This window comes from Lampetra fluviatilis, chromosome 67 (assembly GCF_964198595.1).
Source record: "Lampetra fluviatilis chromosome 67, kcLamFluv1.1, whole genome shotgun sequence".
Lineage (NCBI taxonomy): Eukaryota > Metazoa > Chordata > Hyperoartia > Petromyzontiformes > Petromyzontidae > Lampetra > Lampetra fluviatilis.
The window spans coordinates 2,399,929-2,414,858 of NC_136341.1; the positions used below are offsets into that span (position 1 = coordinate 2,399,929).

The 14,930-nt window shown below is 55.2% G+C and overlaps 1 protein-coding gene across 1 annotated transcript in view; it reads right to left on the reverse strand.

The window, feature by feature from the left end:
• Positions 1-14,004: 14,004 nt before the first annotated feature.
• The window catches only part of LOC144952388 (phospholipid-transporting ATPase IF-like), a 130,739-nt gene continuing 129,813 nt past the window's right edge, over positions 14,005-14,930 (reverse strand). Inside the window, 1 exon segment of the mRNA XM_078882780.1 lies at positions 14,005-14,930. This exon segment is cut by the window's right edge and continues 123 nt beyond it. The gene's annotated coding sequence lies outside the window, so the exon portion shown is untranslated.

Below are 14,930 nucleotides of genomic sequence, written 5' to 3' on the forward strand. Positions count from 1 at the left end.
GTATGGCCGGGTACAGGTAGGGTACGGGTACGGCTGGGTACGGGTACCCGTTTGCGACCCTGGTGCGGCCGGGTACGGGTAAGGAATCCAAACCCGTTTGCGACCTCTGCTGTCCGCCAATATGGAGGCCCTCGGTCTACTTCCTGGAAGTCCGTTTGGCCGCCTCATTTTCTCGGGGTGAGCGCTTCCCTAAAATGTTCGGTCACTGCACGAACAACACCACGTGACACTCATAGCACGGATTGACGCCCTGTGCAAACACATTCCTGCGGAGGGAGCTGGTAGGAACGTTGGGTTGCTCGGTCAATGGCCTGCAGGGTCAACGGCCAGGGCGTGGTGTATTCCGCAAATATGCCCGACTGCGAGGGCGGGCACAAGCCGGCGTGAGTAGGTGAAACGTTGAGTTTTATAAGTGCACCACGGGGTGACCAGCCCCACCCAGCCCCTCCCAGCCCCTCCCCACCCTCCCCTCCCCACCCAGCCCTTCCCCACCCTCCCCTCCCCACGCAGCCCCTCCCCACCCTCCCCATCCAGCCCTTCCCCACCCTCCCCTCCCCACGCAGCCCCTCCCTCCCCACGCAACCCCTCCCCACCCTCCCCTCCCCACCCACCCAGCCCCTCCCTCCCCACCCAGCCCCTCCCTGCACGACGGACTGACGGACACAATAATCCCCTGTGGGCTGGTGTAACCAGGAGGTTCCTACCAGTATTAATGTCTTATTATAAAGAACAACAACTCAACGCTTCCCCGCTGTGAACAGCAACAGCAACACCACCAACCACCACCACCACCACCGTGCGTGGACCCACAAGGAACAAATACATAATAGCCGTCGTTTCAAGCGATGGACCTACGTCATGGCATGTGGACAGAAAGAGTGGACGATAGGTGACGTTTCAGCTGATGAGCCTACTTCATGGCACATGGACAGGCTGGTAGAGAGAGGCATAGTGGACGATGGACGACGTTTCAGGCGATGGACCAACTTTACGATACGTGGACAGGGTGAACGACAGGCGCCGTTTCAGGCAATGGACCTACTTCATGGCACATGAAGAGGGTGGACGACAGGTAAAGTCCCAGGCAATGGACCTATTTCATGACTTTTGAACAGAGGCCATTAGAGGCAGAGTACACGACGTTTCAGGTGATGAACCTACTTCATGGCACGTGAACAGAGAGTGGACAGGCGACGTTTCAGGAAACGGACCTACTTCATGACTCTTGAACAGAGAGGCTGGCAGAGACAGGTGGAGTGGAAGACGTTTCAGGTGATGGACCTACTTCATGGCACGTGGACAGAGAGAGGCCGGCAGAGAGAGGCGGATTGGATGACGTTTCAGGCAATGGACCTACTTCACGTCACGTGAAACCACCCTCCATGACCTCCTTCCGTTCCTCTCTGAAATGCCTCGCCTATACTTCACCATCCCCCCTCCCCTCCCCTCGTAACCTATTGTGTGACCCCCCCCCCGTCACCACCCGCCCACCCGACCATCCGCGAATCCAGACAATGAATTTCGTGTGTGCCTTGTTTTCATTTTCTTTTCTTCTCGTAAGTTTATTGAAAAAGGAAAAACCCCGCGTCGAACGCCTTCGGAACAACGGAGCTCCTCGGGAGCGCAGTGAAATGTGACGCGACCCCTGAGAGGTGCAAGCTGAGGCAAAGTGTGGGGGGGGGGGGGTGATGAGAGGTTGGAAGAAGCGCTGACGATGGCACCAAATGGCGAAGCCTCGGACGCGCTGTCCGGCGAGCGCGGTTGGCTACGTGCGGTGCAAACGAAGTTAAGCATGCGCACACACAACACTGCACCGTAGACTCGACACTGCACCATAGACTCAACACTGCACGTAGACTCAACACTGCACCATAGACTCAACACTGCACCGTAGACTCGACACTGCACCGTAGACTCAACACTGCACCGTAGACTCAACACTGCACCATAGACTCAACACTGCACCATAGACTCAACACTGCACCGTAGACTCAACACTGCACCGTAGACTCAACACTGCACGTAGACTCAACACTGCACCATAGACTCAACACTGCACCGTAGACTCAACACTGCACCATAGACTCAACACTGCACGTAGACTCAACACTGCACCATAGACTCAACACTGCACCGTAGACTCGACACTGCACCATAGACTCAACACTGCACCATAGACTCAACACTGCACGTAGACTCAACACTGCACCATAGACTCAACACGGCACCGTAGACTCGACACTGCACCATAGACTCAACACTGCACCATAGACTCAACACTGCACGTAGACTCAACACTGCACCATAGACTCAACACGGCACCGTAGACTCAACACTGCACCATAGACTCAACACTGCACCATAGACTCAACACTGCACGTAGACTCAACACTGCACCATAGACTCAACACTGCACCATAGACTCAACACTGCACCATAGACTCAACACTGCACCATAGACTCAACACTGCACCATAGACTCAACACTGCACCATAGACTCAACACTGCCCATAGACTCAACACTGCACCATAGACTCAACACTGCACCATAGACTCAACACTGCACCATAGACTCAACACTGCACCATAGACTCAACACTGCACCATAGACTCAACACTGCACCATAGACTCAACACTGCACCATAGACTCAACACTGCACCATAGACTCAACACTGCCCATAGACTCAGCACTGCACCATAGACTCAACACTGCCCATAGACTCAGACTCAACACTGCTCATAGACTCAACACTGCCCATAGACTCAGACTCAACACTGCTCATAGACTCAACACTACTCATAGACTCAACACTGCCCATAGACTCAACACTGCACAATAGACTCAACACTGCACAATAGACTCGCCACTGCACAATAGACTCAACACTGCACAAAAGAAATGGAACGTAACAGTAATTCCCCGGGTTGCCGAAGACCCGACTTATGGATGCCCGGCCTTACGCAAATACTCGCGTAAACCGTGTTTAAAAAACAATATATCAACACGCCGAAATGCCAGCGTTGGTTACGTAATCGCAAAGTAACGCAGCGCTGTAAAGGTTGCGGATGAACACCGCGGAGCGAGCAAGACGTAGTGCGCAACATGTCACAGCGTCACGCAATTGTTTTGTTCTCTACGCTCAGAACGATATTTCACCCCGCCACACGCATCTATCGCTAGTTCTCTTCATTTTACGTGGGGATGGGTGGGGAGGGGAGGGTGGGGAGGGTGGGGAGGGTGGGGAGGGTGGAGAGGGGCTGGGTGGGAAGAGGAGGGTGGGGAGGGGCTGGGTGGGGAAAGGAAGTAGGGAAGGGGAGGGTGGGGAGGGGCTGGGTGGGGAGGGGCTGGGTGGGGAGGGTGGGAAGGGGAGGGTGGGGAGGGTGGAGAGGGGCTGGGTGGGAAGAGGAGGGTGGGGAGGGGCTGGGTGGGGAAAGGAAGTAGGGAAGGGGAGGGTGGGGAGGGGCTGGGTGGGGAGGGGCTGGGTGGGGCTGGGTGGGGAGGGGCTGGGTGGGGAGGGTGGGGAGGGGCTGGGTGGGAAGGGTGGGGAGGGGCTGGGTGGGGAGGGGAGGGTGGGGAGGGTGGAGAGGGGTTGGGTGGGGAGGGTGGGGAGGGGAGGGTGGGAAGGGGAGGGTGGGGAGGGGCTGGGTGAGAAGAGGAGGGTGGGGAGGGGCTGGGTGGGGAGGGGCTGGGTGGGGAGGGGAGGTGGGGCTGGGTGGGTGGGGAGGGGCTGGGAGGAGAGGGTGGGGAGGGGCTGGGTGGGGAGGGTGGGGAAGTGCTGGGTGGGGAAGGTGGGGAAGGGCTGGGTGGGGAAGGGCTGGGTGGGGAAGGTGGGGAGGGGCTGGGTGGAGAGGGTGGGGCTGGGTGGGGGGAGGGAGAGGTGGGGCTGGGTGGGGAGGGGCTGGTCACCCCGTGGTGCCCTTATAAAACTCAACGTTTAACCTACTCACGCCGGCTTGTGCCCGCCCTCACAGTCGGCCATATTATTTGCTCGACGTACTTTGGTGAGCGCAGTTTACGTTCGGGTCGCTCGCGGTCACGGCCAACAGCGATCGTCAAAGTCTCGGTCATTCGCGAGCGGACCGCTCTCCGCTAACGATGAACGTCAAGAACGTCTTTGCGGCGTTTATCAAACAACTGGATGCTGTATAAATTTGGATTTAAAGCTTTCGTGACTGCAGGGATTCATCTTCTTGGTTCTTTCGGTAAAGTCACGTAGAAGGGAAATAATAAAATAATAAAAATAAAACAGAATAAAATAATTCTCACGACGTTTCGGCCACAACGCAAGCAGCCGTCCTCAGGTGAAGAACAGGGCTGTCGGAAAGACAGCATCCTAATGAACACCACCAGGCTTGGCAGCGTCAAGGCGCTCTTCCCCCTCCAACCCAGCTTAAATATACGCTCCAAGCCTGGTGGTGTGTCATTCAGACGCTGTCTTTTCGACAGACCTGGTCTTCACCTGAGGACGGCTGCTTGCGTTGTGGCCGAAACGTCGTGAGAATTGTATTTTATTATGTTTTATTTTTATAATTTTATTATTTCCCTTCTACGTGACTTTACCGAAAGAACCAAGAAGACTGCCCATAGACTCAACACTGCCCATAGACTCAACACTGCACCATAGACTCAACACTGCACCATATACTCAACACTGCACCACAGACTCAACACTGCACCATAGACTCAACACTGCACCATAGACTCAACACTGCACCATAGACTCAACACTGCCCATAGACTCAACTTTCCCTTCTACGTGACTTTACCGAAAGAACCAAGAAGATGAACTGGATGCCGGTTACACGTTCCCGTTGGTTTCATCACGGGGGGTGGCGTCAGGGTCGGTATTCGATGCAAAATCGAAGAATCGCGGGAAGCGCGATTGCGTGCGGCACGGCAAAATGCGGACGAGGGTGTGACACGGCACCGGGATAAAAGCGGAACCTCGCGATCGGGCCGTAGGCTACGCATAGATATCTACGGCTACGGGGTTTTATCTTGAATTTTGGTCGGAAAATCGTTCAGTTTCCGACATACGGAGAAAGGAAACTCGTGTTTGGGCGGTAGGAGAGTCACGGCAATCTACGGCTATGGGGTTTTATCTTTGATTATGGTTGGAAAATCGTTTAGTTTTCGACATACGGAAAAAGGAAACTCATGCTCAGGCAGTAAGAGAAGCACGGCAATCTACGGCTAGGGGGTTTTATCTTTGATTTTGGTCGGAAAATCGTTCAGTTTCCGACGCACGGAAAAAATCGGGTTGCGGATCGTTTCCCGGGAACCTCCAACCCTCCCGTAACCCGGGAGACTGCTCCCTATAAGAAGACAGCTGCCACATTCCGATAGGCTCCATCACTTCAGTTACCCAATACCACTTCACTTGGATTAAGGTAAATGGAATTTATCGTTGATTTTGGGGGGGGGGGGGGTGGGGGAATTGTTCAGTTTCCGACGCACGGAAGGGTTGAGGTGCCCGAGAAAGATCCGTAACCCGGGGAAACTGCCCTTACGATCAAATCTCGCGGTCAGTAAATTCCCGGTTGGCCAAGGGACCACCGTACGCCAGAGGTCGCAACCGGGTACCCGATACCCGTACCCTACCCGATACCCGGCTACCCGTACCCGGCCGGGTACGGGTACGGGTAGGCCGTGAGTCACTGGTGAGTCACCGTTTGTCACTCATTTCCCAACGTCTTGTCTCATCTCACAAGTTCCTAGAATCAACCCACCCGCGCCTGCAACATGGCTTCATCCCAGAGGTCGCAATCGGGTACCCGTACCCATACCCTACCCGATACCCGGCCGGGTACGGGTAGCCGGGTATCTGGTAGGGTACGGGTAGCCGTTTGCGACCCTGGTGCGGCCGGGTACGGGTACGGGTAAGGAATCAAAACCCGTTTGCGACCTTTGCCGTACGCCAAACATCTTTCCACATCGTACGTTAGCCAACTGTACTGAGCGGAGGCACGCGGGGGGGGGGGGGGGACAACAAAACCCAACGCATCAGCGACAATGAAGAAGCAGTTCTACAGGCATGCGTTTGTCGATCGAGACGACGAGGGAAAAGTGCATAGGTCCCAGTGATTTTCCCTGCTGTCGGAAGGCGAGAGCGTTCCAGACGGCCGCAGAAGCAGCATCTGAAGGGGCACGCGGCAACGATGATGATGACAATTCTGATGATGATGGCGATGATGACGATGACAACGATAATGATGACAATGATGATGCGCTCATCACCGTCTTTGTTCGACGGTCAGCCAGAAGCCACCGCTGCTGCTGCTACGATGAGCGGAGCTCGCGATGGTTACTACTATGACTACAAACTGGGGTCTCCGGGTTCATAGCGCAAGCAGCGCGCTAACCACTACACCACCGCTCCCCCCCCCCCCCCACTGACACACGCACTCACTCACTCCTCACTCACACACGCACTCACTCACCCACTCACACACTCACCCACGGACGCACAAACTCACTCCTCACTCACACACGCACTCACTCACTCACGCACTCACACACTCACCCACTGACGCACTCACTCACTCCTCACTCACACACGCACTCACTCACGCACTCACTCACGCACTCACTCACTCACCCACTGACACACGCACTCACTCCTCACTCACACACGCACTCACTCACCCACTCACACACTCACCCACTGACGAACTCACTCACTCCTCACTCACACACGCACTCACTCACGCACTCACTCACTCACTCACCCACTGACACACGCACTCACTCCTCACTCACACACGCACTCACTCACCCACTCACACACTCACCCACTGACGAACTCACTCACTCCTCACTCACACACGCACTCACTCACGCACTCACTCACCCACTCACACACTCACCCACTGACGCACTCACTCACTCCTCACTCACACACGCACTCACTCACGCACTCACTCACTCACCCACTGACGAACTCACTCACTCCTCACTCACACACGCACTCACTCACGCACTCACTCACCCACTCACACACTCACCCACTGACGCACTCACTCACTCCTCACTCACACACGCACTCACTCACTCACTCACCCACTGACACACGCACTCACTCACTCCTCACTCACACACGCACTCACTCACCCACTCACACACTCACCCACTGACGAACTCACTCACTCCTCACTCACACACGCACTCACTCACGCACTCACTCACCCACTCACACACTCACCCACTGACGCACTCACTCCTCACTCACACACGCACTCACTCACGCACTCACTCACCCACTCACACACTCACCCACTGACGCACTCACTCACTCCTCACTCACACACGCACTCACTCACCCACTCACACAATCACCCACTGACACACGCACTCACTCACTCCTCACTCACACACGCACTCACTCACTCACGCACTCACTCACCCACTCACACACTCACCCACTGACGCACTCACTCACTCCTCACTCACACACGCACTCACTCACCCACTCACACACTCACCCACTGACACACGCACTCACTCACTCCTCACTCACACACGCACTCACTCACTCACGCACTCACTCACCCACTCACACACTCACCCACGGACGCACTCACTCACTCCTCACTCACACACGCACTCACTCACGCACTCACTCACGCACTCACTCACGCACTCACACACTCACCCACTGACGCACTCACTCACTCACTCCTCACTCACACACGCACTCACTCACGCACTCACTCACTCACCCACTGACACACGCACTCACTCACTCCTCACTCACACACTCACCCACTGACGAACTCACTCACTCCTCACTCACACACGCACTCACGCACTCACTCACCCACTCACCCACTGACGCACTCACTCACTCCTCACTCACACACGCACTCACTCACGCACTCACTCACCCACTCACACACTCACCCACTGACGCACTCACTCACTCCTCACTCACACACGCACTCACTCACCCACTCACACACTCACCCACTGACACACGCACTCACTCACTCCTCACTCACACACGCACTCACTCACGCACTCACTCACCCACTCACACACTCACCCACTCACGCACTCACTCACCCACTCACACACTCACCCACTGACGCACTCACTCACTCCTCACTCACTCACGCACTTATGCCCTCACACACGCACTAATGATCGTGAGCAGAGGGTCAGGGACTCCGAAAGCACGAAGAACAACCCAGAGCCCAGGCCTACTGATGGTATCATAGGCCTTGACCAGGTCAATAAAGCAGAGATGTACGTCTTGTTGGAATTCCCTACACCTCTGCTGTAGCAGACGGACAGAAAATATGGCATCTGTGCAGGACCGCCCTTTGCTGAAACCACATTGGGGCTCCGCAAGCCTCTCCTCACCGTGCCTAGCAAGGCGATGTTGAATAATCCTTGCCAGGACCTTTCCCGGCACACTGAGGAGTGAGATGCCCCCGTAGTTTATACAGTCTGTGCGGTCCCCCTTATTAAAGAGGAGGACCACCAGGGCATCCTTCCAATCCTGCGGAACCCATCCAGTGGTCCAGACTTATCATATTATGTAGGGCAGTCTGTGCACAAATGCCACCCTCCCTCAGCATTTCGCTTGGGAGATCATCTCTGCCCGGTGCCTTTCCTGGTCTTAGTCTCTGGATCACCTTCAGTATTTTCTAAACAGATGGCACCTCAGCCAGCCACTCACAGGGGGTGACTTCCTCTTCCAATATTTGAGGCACCGCAGCCTCAGCAGGGTCATCCCCACTTTGTGCCACGATGTTTTCCAGGCTGAGGGATTTCCCCTCCCCCAGGACCTCACAAAAATGCTCAGCAAATCTGCAAACCTGTTCCTGGGGGGAAGGCGAGCCCAAAGTAGCCTGGGGCTTACAGCTTCCCACACCTCACCGCCACGCTCCCACGCCCCCTTCATTCTTTTGTTCAGAAGAAGAGCCACTCCCTGTTGTTTGGCAGTCTCCTGCCCCGAGTAGAGGACTGTCCACCCCTCATGGTGGTAGGAACCAGAGCCGGTCTACCGGACCTCCTGAATGTCACTGAGATCCAGGCGGTACAGGTCCAGCTCCCGACAGAGGAGTGGCAGCCTCTCCTCCGCAGTGAGCATTCGAGCATTCCACGTGGCCACCCGCAGTGGCTTTTTGATGTTTCTGGAGGAACCCCGAGGGTGAAGATTAGGTCTCCTGGCTCCGCCAAATGGGGTTTGGCCAGGAGACGTCATAGATGCCTGTCCCCCCGGGGCTTCCGGCACAAGCTTTGTTTGATGTTTCTTTCGTGGTTTATTGGTAATTTATTTGAAGATGGAGTGGGTTAACAGGACATCGCACCCATCCAGAGCCCCGTTTAGCCGCTGTGGTGGCGACAAACGCCATGAGGGTAATGGCGAATCGAAATTGGCCCTCCCCCATGGCACTGCTCACCACAGCGTTACCGTGTGGCCTACCAACAAGGAAGTAGGGGGTTGTTTTGCTACTTTCACACTCACTCACTCACTCACGTACTCATCCACTCACTCTCACACACACTTACTCAATCACGCACTCACCCACACACTCACTCACGTACTCACGTACTCACCCACTCACTCTCACACACACTTACTCAATCACGCACTCACCCACACACTCACTCACGTACTCACCCACTCACTCTCACACACACTTACTCAATCACGCACTCACCCACACACTCACTCACTCACTCACGTGCTCACCCACTCACTCTCACACACACTTACTCAATCACGCACTCACCCACACACTCACTCACGTACTCACGTGCTCACCCATTCACCCATTCACCCACACTTACTCAATCACGCACTCACCCACACACTCACTCACTCACTCACGTACTCACCCACTCACTCTCACACACACTTACTCAATCACGCACTCACCCACACACTCACTCACGTACTCACGTGCTCACCCATTCACCCACTCACCCACACTTACTCAATCACGCACTCACCCACACACTCACTCACGTACTCACGTGCTCACCCACTCACTCTCACACACACTTACTCAATCACGCACTCACCCACACACTCACTCACTCACGTACTCACCCACTCACTCTCACACACACTTACTCAATCACGCACTCACCCACACACTCACTCACTCACTCACGTGCTCACCCACTCACTCTCACACACACTTACTCAATCACGCACTCACCCACACACTCACTCACTCACTCACGTACTCACCCACTCACTCTCACACACACTTACTCAATCACGCACTCACCCACACACTCACTCACTCACGTGCTCACCCACTCACTCTCACACACACTTACTCAATCACGCACTCACCCACACACTCACTCACGTACTCACGTGCTCACCCACTCACTCTCACACACACTTACTCAATCACGCACTCACCCACACACTCACTCACGTACTCACGTACTCACCCACTCACTCTCACACACACTTACTCAATCACGCACTCACCCACACACTCACTCACGTACTCACGTGCTCACCCACTCACTCTCACACACACTTACTCAATCACGCACTCACCCACACACTCACTCACTCACGTACTCACCCACTCACTCTCACACACACTTACTCAATCACGCACTCACCCACACACTCACTCACGTACTCACGTGCTCACCCACTCACTCTCACACACACTTACTCAATCACGCACTCACCCACACACTCACTCACTCACTCACGTACTCACCCACTCACTCTCACACACACTTACTCAATCACGCACTCACCCACACACTCACTCACGTACTCACGTACTCACCCACTCACTCTCACACACACTTACTCAATCACGCACTCACCCACACACTCACTCACTCACGTGCTCACCCACTCACTCTCACACACACTTACTCAATCACGCACTCACCCACACACTCACTCACGTACTCACGTGCTCACCCATTCACCCACTCACCCACTCACGCACCCACTAACGCACTCACACGCTCACTCACCCACTCACAAACTCACTCACAAACTCACTCACACACACACACGCTCACTCACACACTCACGGACTCACTCACGAACTCACTCACTTACTGATGCACTCACTCATGCACTCACTCACACGCTCACTCACTCACACACACGCTCACTCACACACTCACGGACTCACTCACTCACGAACTCACTCACTTACTGATGCACTCACTCATGCACTCACTCACACGCTCACTCACACACTCACGGACTCACTCACTCACGAACTCACTCACTTACTGATGCACTCACTCATGCACTCACTCACACGCTCACTCACTCACACACTCGCTCACTCACTCACGGACTCACTCACTTACTGATGCACTCACTCACGCACTCACTCACACGCTCACTCACTCACACACTCGCTCACTCACTCACGGACTCACTCACTTACTGATGCACTCACTCACGCACTCACTCACACGCTCACTCACTCACACACTCGCTCACTCACTCACGGACTCACTCACTTACTGATGCACTCACTCACGCACTCACTCACGCGCTCACTCACTCACACACTCGCTCACTCACTCACGGACTCACTCACTTACTGATGCACTCACTCACGCACTCACTCACGCGCTCACTCACTCACACACTCGCTCACTCACTCACGGACTCACTCACTTACTGATGCACTCACTCACGCACTCACTCACGCGCTCACTCACTCACACACTCGCTCACTCACTCACGGACTCACTCACTTACTGATGCACTCACTCACGCACTCACTCACGCGCTCACTCACTCACACACTCGCTCACTCACTCACGGACTCACTCACTTACTGATGCACTCACTCACGCACTCACTCACACACTCGCTCACTCACACACTCACGGACTCACTCACGGACTCACTCACTTACTGATGCACTCACTCATGCACTCACTCACACGCTCACTCACTCACACACTCGCTCACTCACTCACGGACTCACTCACTTACTGATGCACTCACTCATGCACTCACTCACACGCTCACTCACTCACACACTCGCTCACTCACTCACGGACTCACTCACTTACTGATGCACTCACTCACGCACTCACTCACACGCTCACTCACTCACACACTCGCTCACTCACTCACGGACTCACTCACTTACTGATGCACTCACTCACGCACTCACTCACAAACTCACTCACACACACACACGCTCACTCACCCACTCACGCACCCACTAACGCACTCACACGCTCACTCACTCACACACTCGCTCACTCACTCACGGACTCACTCACTTACTGATGCACTCACTCACGCACTCACTCACGCGCTCACTCACTCACACACTCGCTCACTCACTCACGGACTCACTCACTTACTGATGCACTCACTCACGCACTCACTCACGCGCTCACTCACTCACACACTCGCTCACTCACTCACGGACTCACTCACTTACTGATGCACTCACTCACGCACTCACTCACGCGCTCACTCACTCACACACTCGCTCACTCACTCACGGACTCACTCACGGACTCACTCACTTACTGATGCACTCACTCATGCACTCACTCACACACTCGCTCACTCACTCACGGACTCACTCACTTACTGATGCACTCACTCACGCACTCACTCACACGCTCACTCACTCACACACTCGCTCACTCACTCACGGACTCACTCACTTACTGATGCACTCACTCACGCACTCACTCACACGCTCACTCACTCACACACTCGCTCACTCACTCACGGACTCACTCACTTACTGATGCACTCACTCACGCACTCACTCACACGCTCACTCACTCACACACTCGCTCACTCACTCACGGACTCACTCACTTACTGATGCACTCACTCACGCACATCGCTCACGCAGGCAGTTGCTATCGATACGGAAGGCGCCGGGGGTCTGTTGTGGACTATTATACACAGACAGAGAGGCACAGCGAGAGAGAGAGAGACAACGAGAGAGAGAGAGAGACAGACAGAGATAGACACACAGAGACAGACACACAGAGACAGACAGACAGAGAAACAGACAGAGACAGAGAGCCGGCAGGTTGCTCCCACTGGGGGGGGGGGGGGGGGGAATCCGCCACCACCGCCCCGCCCCTCGCCCCACGGGGCCGGGAGTTCGTGCCGGGGGGGCAGGAGGCCCCCCCCCCCTCTCACCCCTCCCCCCCTCCCACCCCCCCTACCGTGGTGGAAGGTCGCAGCGCCGGAACGCGACTTGCATAAAGGGGGGAGGGGGTGTTGGGAGGATGGAGTCAGGGGGGGTCAGGGGAGGTCGTGGGTAGGGGGGGGGGGTCGGGGGGGGGGGCAAAAGTGGGTGCATAGCAGGCACACAACGCAGAGACACCGTCAACAACAACAACAAGAAGGTGGAGGCGTGACGAGGCTTCATCTTCAGCAAGCCGCTTCTCCCCGAGCCCATCCTGCCTCACCCCGAACCCCGGCCACGACCAGGGCAACCCCTACCACTACCCCTACCCCTACCACTACCACCACCACCAACACCAACACTTGTAGTAGCAGCAACAACGACAACAACAACGAGTGTCCGTGTGGACCAGAGGTCGCAAACGGGTTTTGATTCCTTACCCGTACCCGTACCCGGCCGCACCAGAGTCGCAAACGGGTACCCATACCCGGCCGGGTACGGGTAGCCAGGTATCGGGCAGGGTACGGGTATCGGGTACCCGGTTGCGACCTCTGATGTGGACCGCTGATCCCCTCTCGCGAACCGCCCTACGACTGCCCACGGACAGCGACTGGCACCGACGCTTCTAGCGACAACGAACCTCATTGGCGGTGCCGCCTGCTACCATAGTACCAATGGTACTATTTGTACCAATGGTACTATTAGTACCAATGATACTATTAGTACTAATAGTATCAATGGTACTATTAGTACCAATGGTACTATTAGTACCAATGATACTATTAGTACTAATAGTACCAATGGTACTAATAGTACTATTAGTACCAATAGTACCATAGTACCAATAGTACCATAGTACCAATAGTACTATTAGTACCAATAGTACCATAGTACCAATAGTACCAATGGTACTATTAGTACCAACGGTACTATTAGTACCGTGGCTCTCGCACATTGTCCGTGGTGCAGTCATCTTCGGTCCGTCGATGTTCACCGACTCGTCACGACGCTTCAAAGTTTAAATTTTTTTGTTCACGATTTGTGGTTTTTTTAGCAATGACGTTTGGCGTCTCGACATCAGCCACCGACGTCGTATCGATTGGTGACCCCCAGAGGTCGCAACCGGGTACCCGATACCCGTACCCTACCCGATACCCGGCTACCCGTACCCGGCCGGGTACGGGTACCTGTTTGCGACCCTGGTGCGGCCGGGTACGGGTAGGCCGTGAGTCACTGGTGAGTCGCCGTTTGTCACTCATTTCCCAACGTCTTGTCTCTTCTCACAACTCAAGTTCCTAGAATCAACCCACCCGCGCCTGCAACATGGCTTCTTCCCAGAGGTCGCAATCAGGTACCCGGTACCCGTACCCTACCCGGGTAGGGTACGGGTACGGCCGGGTACAGCTATCCGTTTGCGACCCTGGTGCCGCCGGGTACGGGTAGGGTAAGGAATCAAAACCCGTTTGCGACCTCTGGTGACCCCCTGCCCCCCCCCCCAAGTCGCGAAGTGAAATTCACCCCCTGTGTAAAAAAAACTAAATAGTGTCCCTGAAATAAAATATTCAACTGCCTCGACTATTTTGTACTATTTGGTAGCCCCCGGGGTCATTTATACATTTATACGCTAATATATAGACCGGCCTGGTTACAGCAGCAGTTACACCCGCAGAGTCACACTCGCTACGCCAAGCTGTGCCACCTCCGACTGGCACCGGCTTCGTGATGTTGGCACCGGCGATGTCTGGACACGTCACGCCGGCCTTGCGGGCGCTGATCGCCAACACGCACTTGCCCTG